Genomic DNA, 6735 nt, shown 5'->3' on the forward strand with positions numbered 1-6735 from the left:
TTTCCAAGGTTGGATCAATTTTCATTTTTAACACCAATATTGAAACTTCTTGCGAAGTTATAGACTGAAAAAGTATATCATTTCCCTTAAAAAAATTAAATTCAAACGCCCTGATCAAGTCAAAGTCTTTAAGTAAACAGCTATCCTGAAGATCCAGTGGATCAGCTGGACCAACCACATACGAATATGTGTCCCTCCGACTAAGTATGACGACTAATTTTCAGCGAAGGAATAAAAATTCATCATAAACCACCCCGGTCGCTTTCAGTTATATGGTTAATGGCTATCCTTATCGTCTACACGTAGATGTAAGGACCAAACATATTCAGGAATATGTCCGTCAAACTTGAGCAACCGACATAGTTTTCAGCGATAGTGATGTTTTTTTTTAAATAAAAAAATACGGAAAACAAGGTTACACGGGATTGGTCATCCCATTAAGCTCAACAGGTTTTGAAAACGAGATCGGTCAAACACTTTTGTAAAAAGATTGGCAAAATTATCCAGTGAATCAACCTTTTCAAGCACAATTAATTTATTCTCAGCACAATCCCGTATGAAATGATGACGAATGTCAATACGTTTAGTTTTACTATGTTTCACGGGATTGTTAGTTACTGAGATTGCGGCAGTGTTATCAATGCAAATAGTAGTTTGAGTGAAATTCAGACCATAATCGCGCATTTGTTGTTGTATCCATAAAACCTGGGAGCAGCAGTTCGATGCTGCCATGTATTCTGCTTCGCAGGTGGATATGGCTACAGAGGTCTGCTTCTTGCACTGCCACGACACCAATCTTCCCCCAAGAAACGGACATCCACCGGTCGGTGATTTCCTGTTCTGATTGCATCCTCCATAGTCAGAGTCGGTGTATGCTACCAGATCCAGTTCTCCTCCTTTTGAGTACCAGAGACCCAACTTAGGCTTTCCTTTGAGATACCGCAAGATCCTCTTCACTCCCTTCATGTGCGATTCCTTGGGTTGGCCTGAAAACGAGCACAAAGACAAACTACAAATATAATGTCAGGTCTAGAAGCAGTTAGATACATTAAAGAACCTCTAATTTCCCGATACTGGGTAGGATCCACATCTTTATCACTCTCGGAATCAGCACCAAGTTTATGGTTGACGCAGATTGGAGTGTCAAACAGAGTACTATTGTCCATTTTAAAGAGCTTAAGCACATCATGAACATACTTTGTTTGATGAATGAACATGCCATCCTTCTTCTCGTCTACCTGTAAGCCCAAAAAGAAAGTTAATTCACCCATGACGCTCATCTCAAACCTTTTCTTCATGACTGCTTCAAACTCCTGACACATAGAAACTCTTGAGGCAGCAAAGATAATGTCGTCCACATAGACCTGGACGAGAAGAAAATCACCCCCTTTTCTCTTTACAAACAAAGTACTTTCGATCATCACTCTCTCAAACCCATTCTCTAGCAAGTAATCTGACAGAGTTGCATACCAGGCCCATGGTGCCTGATGTAGGCCATATAATGCTTTGCTGAGCTTGTACACATGATCAGAAAAGTCTGGGTCAGGGAAACCCGGAGGTTGTTCAACATATACCACTTCATCAACTTTTCCATTAAGAAACACACTTTTAAAATTCAGCTGAAACACTTTCATCTCTTTGTGTGCAGCAAATGCCATGAACAGTCGAATTGCCTCCAATCTTGCCACAGGAGCAAACACTTCGTTGTAATCGATTCCTTCCTGTTGATTAAACCCTTTGACTACCAATCTTGCCTTGTTGCGAATGGTTACTCTCTTCTCATCTCTCTTACACTTGAATACCCACTTTGTACCGATAGCATTCACATCTTGTGGTTTTTCAACTAACTGTCATACTTCTATTTTGTCAAACTGTGCCAGTTCTTCTTGCATGGCTTCTACCCACGAGCTAACCTTTAGAGCCATTTGATAATTCTTTGGTTCAATCTGACTGATAAAACAGGCATACAAGCATTCATTTATGATACCAGTGTCTTTAATGCTTTCATACACATGTGTTTTCATCCAAACTTCTTCTAGTACGCACACCATCAGAAGGATTACCGATCACATTCTCCAAAGGATCATTCTTATTGATTTTGGTAGTTTGTACAGGACCAACTTCCAGATCACTCGCAAGATTTGAAGAGAGTTCATCTGAGTGGTGTTGAGTGTGAAATGGATTGAAGAAATCCTCTTCACTCGAGACAGTTGGAGTTTCGGCTGCACTTGACGTGATTGGTTGATTTTCATTATACTGGGGACGTTGCAGAATCCCCTCTTCATCATCAAATAGCATCTGAGTGGCCACTTTCTCATCAGTGTCTGCAAAATCTAAATAAGGCACATTAAAAGATTTGAATAGCTTATCATAGTCGAAAGCCTCTACTGGTCCCATGCTAGGCCATGGTGATTTGTAACTAGTAATGTCAGTGTTACAGACCACCTCAACTTTGTTGTTCGATAAGTTAAAGACTCTTCTGTTGGGTGTCCCAACAACGTAGCCAACCAAAATACCTTCGTTAGCTTTCTCACCAAATTTTGAGTTAGTCTTTAATATCGAACATGGGGACCCGAAAGGTTCAAGACCTTTCAGATTTGGCTTTCTACCATGCATAAGTTCATAACAGGTTTTATTTGATCTTTTAACAGTTAAAACACGATTAAGGATATAACAGGCCGTAGCAACAGCCTCGACCCAGAACACCATATGAAGTTTAGCGTCTGCCAGCATAGCCCTGGCTCCTTTGATTAGAGTTCTGTTCTTCCTTTCAGCTACTCCATTTTTTTTGCGGAGTGTACGGTGCGCTAAACTGATGTTCAATCCCTTTCTGTAAACAGAACATCTCTATTTGGTAGTTCTTGAATTCTGTGCCATTATCACTTCTGATGAACTAAACCTTTCTCCCAACAATATTTTCCACCTTGATAATCAAGTTAATTAACAACTGAACCGTTTCATCTTTTGCCTTCAGAAAATAGACCCATGAGTACCGCGAGTAATCGTCAGTCACTACCAAGCAGTTGACGTTCCTCCCAGACTCTTGACGTTTACGGGACCAAAAAGATCCATGTGGAGTAAATCCAAAGTGCTGACAATTGAATTAACCCTCTTGGAGTGATGTGGCTTCTTGTGATGTTTTCCTTTCTTGCATGATAAACATTGGTCTTCAAAATTGAAGTTTTTCAATGGAACTCCAAGTACCAGCCCATTCTTGACAATGTAGTTCATCTTACGAAGATGAATATGACCCATTCTTCGATGCCACAATTCTGACTCAGACTCTGTTGCTTTTGACAGAAGACACGACTCTTCTGTCGCCGTCTCAGTTGACCGCATGTCCATTACATAAGTGTTCTTTTCTCTTGGAGCTTTCATCACAACCCAGGTTTCAGGGATCTTGAAACCAGGATAAAGCACGAGTGCCTCATCTTTTGTGAAATGCACTGTATATTCTTTGTCACATATCTGAGAGACACTTAAAAGATTGTGCTTTAACTACTCTACAAAATTGACCTTTTCCAACTTGATTCTCCCATTATTAACAGTACCAATGCCGGTAATTTTCCCTCCACTTTCTCCTGCAAAATTAACCCTTCCTCCATGAACAGTCTTCCAATCACGTAACAATTTCTTGTTACCAGTCATGTGCCGAGAACAGACACTATCTACAACCCACAAGTTGTTCACAGTCCTGCTCGACTGTTCCTGCACAATTAAAGAGAAGAATTAGAAGCGGGGGACCCAAGACCTTTTGGTCTTGGGTTGATCAAACCTATTGGCAGACATCCAATTCCTTGGTTGTCCAAAGTTCCTATGAGAAAAGTTACTGTTTGATCTGAATGGAGAATTTCTAGAACATTTATTATGATGCTATCCATATATCCTTGAGTTTCTCGCACCAATTGATTCATAGTTACCTGATCTGTAATTAGTTGAGAAAAACCAAGGCTGGTTTCTTTGAAATCTTGGATTATTCCAACGTTTAAAGTTGTTTGTGTTAGTATTTTTACCAACATCAGATTTAAAGTTTGTTTTAATCTCGGTATTATTTGGCTTCATATTTCTAGATTTCCTCCTTTACAGAGGATAGTCATTGACAAAGTGTCCTATCCTGTTGCATCTAAAACAACTGTTATTCGAATTATTGGTGTTTCTTTGAACGTTCGTATCAACAGTTGCTTTAGACGATGAGATTGTGTCCCTATCTGTTTGTCTCACATATGGGGGACAAAAGGGTTTAAACGGCGATTTCTTTTTGTCAAACTCATAATTCTCCCCCCGTTTGAGTAACACAACTTCATCCTTCATCTCAACGGACTCAGAGGAATTGTCCGACTTTGATGAAACAGGACTTGTGACATCTGGACTTGTAACATTAGAGCTTGTCTGAATAGTCTCATTCACATCAACATCTGTGATGTTTGAATGAGCCTTAACAGATACTGTCTGACTAGTTTCAACACAAATGAATCAATACAACTAGAAATATGCGTGGGAGTTGAGGAGAATATGAGGTTGTTGTTGGTACATGATGTCAGTAATTCAGTGTCGAGTGTCTGTAATTGTGTTAGTTAGATTTGAGTTTTGTATGTAAGCGAAGTTGCTAACAAGTTCGCTGGCATAGGCGAACTTGTTAGACAAGCGAAGTTAGGGACAACTTCGCCTGAATAAGCCAGGCGAAGTTGTCGTGTTATATATTGATTAGGTTACGGCTTAATTAACAACAACATACATTAAGGAGTTTTGTTATTCGTGTTTACGTGTAAGAGAGTCCTGTAATCAGTGATTGATATCACGTGTTTAAGGTTGCAATATAACGAGTATTTGTTTATTGTAACGTGTGTTCGATTGAGTTTAATCGTATCGTCTTCTACGCTCGTAACGTCTTACGTAGGGATTCCGCACCTACGTAGAACGAGATATCTCGTGTAGATCCGGCTGGGAACCTACAGTTGTTTCGTTCTTTAGCCCAAGAAGAGCACGTGTAAAAAGAGTAACTTGAAGAAAGGTTTTAGTGCCATTGTTGATACTGGGGTGTTTGTTTATGTAGGTTGTGTAAGTGTGTGCTGATTGGTGGTTTTTGAGTGATGCAGATACATTCATTCGGATGCTAAGCCATTGATTTGAGAGTGGTATTTAGACGGTGAAGATAGTCTAAATACTTCTTAAAAGTGAAAAGGTTTGATTTTGGTATTAGCACGTGACAAACCATCTTGGCATATTATTATGTTGTACATGGTTGTAACATATGCTTTTATAGTTGTACACTCTTTCTTTTAAGACTTTTGCTAAATTATGGTTTTGTCCTTCATATAGTATTATAATAAAGTGTTCTTCACATATGATGAGTTAACGTACAATAACTTCTTAAAATACATTAGGTACACGAAATACGTTTAGTGTTAAAAAAACATTAGACGTTCAAGCCAAATTCCCAACCCTAAAACGTTCAAGGTTAAACCTTTAAACGTTTAGGTTTAAAATTTAAAACGTTCAGGCCAATAACGGGTAGTCCATGGGACAACCCTTAATTGATTTTAAGCCGTAATAATCATGTTTTGAATTGGTTTATTTGGTGGAATTAGATGACTCTGGTGTGTTCGGTAAATAGTAGGTACAAAGGAGGTTCTGAAGCTTTTATGGTGTATAACGAAGAAACCAAAGGAACTGACGATTTTATAAGATCAAACAAGGGAAGAATTGACGGTTCGTGGTTGAAGTCCAAAATTGACAAAACGGACAGAGACCACCGTACCGTGGCCTCTGTTTCACCGTGAAGACCACAGTTCCACCGTGAGCCACGGTCCAGCATTTCCAGAAAATAACCGTGGCCCACGGTGTTTCATGTCGTAACTGCCGATTTATTTTACTTTATTACTCGTTTTTTGGTTTCTTTTCATATATCTAACACTTTGGAACGACCTAGAGGCGATTTTTGGGTGCAAGAACAATACTTTGGTGATTTTTATCATTCGATTGGGTTTGTGACTTGTATGATTATCCTAATTGAGGTGATGATGAATCAAACTATGTGTGGCTAGTACCCTTTGTGTTCTCTCCCGAATTGTAAGGTTTTCAATTAGATATTTGTTAATCGTTTATGTTATTTGTGGGATAGTATTTTGATCTTATGATTATGTTGCTATGATGATTGTGAGTTTGTTTGTATGGTATAAATTCGTGTTCTTGACTATCTGTTCTTGGTGCCATAGGCAATCGAGATTTAGTATAAGAGAAATAGGGTTACAATACTAAACTGATTATTGAGAGACAACCTTGCGTTTTTATAATCCAAGTACTTAGTCCTCTTTTATCACATCCAAACGCATTTTCGTGAAAGATATTTGTGTAGTTCATCCCACAAGTAAACATTAACTTTATCAACATTGGGAACCTGAAATCGGGAGAGAGCATTGTTTCTTATATTCTTTAAAAATCGTTTGTTGCTTTTGTTCTTTTTGTTAATCAAAACTAACCAACCAAATCATTGAATTTACTTTCGCACTTAGTTTAATATAGAGAAATTATTGTACTTAGTTTAATTTAGATAAATAACAAAAACTACTTGGTAACACAATTTCCACAAACTCCCTATGTTCGATACCCGCTTACCGCTATCTAACTAGTTGTATTCGGTTTATTTTTGAGTGAGTCTTCGACCTCACGTCAGCCAAAAAAACGTAAACATTCAGGATTTATTGAAGGTTAAAAAACCATCACTCAAAACTCAAA

This window comes from Bidens hawaiensis, unplaced genomic scaffold, assembly GCF_021521415.1.
Source record: "Bidens hawaiensis isolate Kalapana, Puna unplaced genomic scaffold, B.hawaiensis_p1.1 tig00019572_1, whole genome shotgun sequence".
In the NCBI taxonomy this organism is placed as follows: domain Eukaryota; kingdom Viridiplantae; phylum Streptophyta; class Magnoliopsida; order Asterales; family Asteraceae; genus Bidens; species Bidens hawaiensis.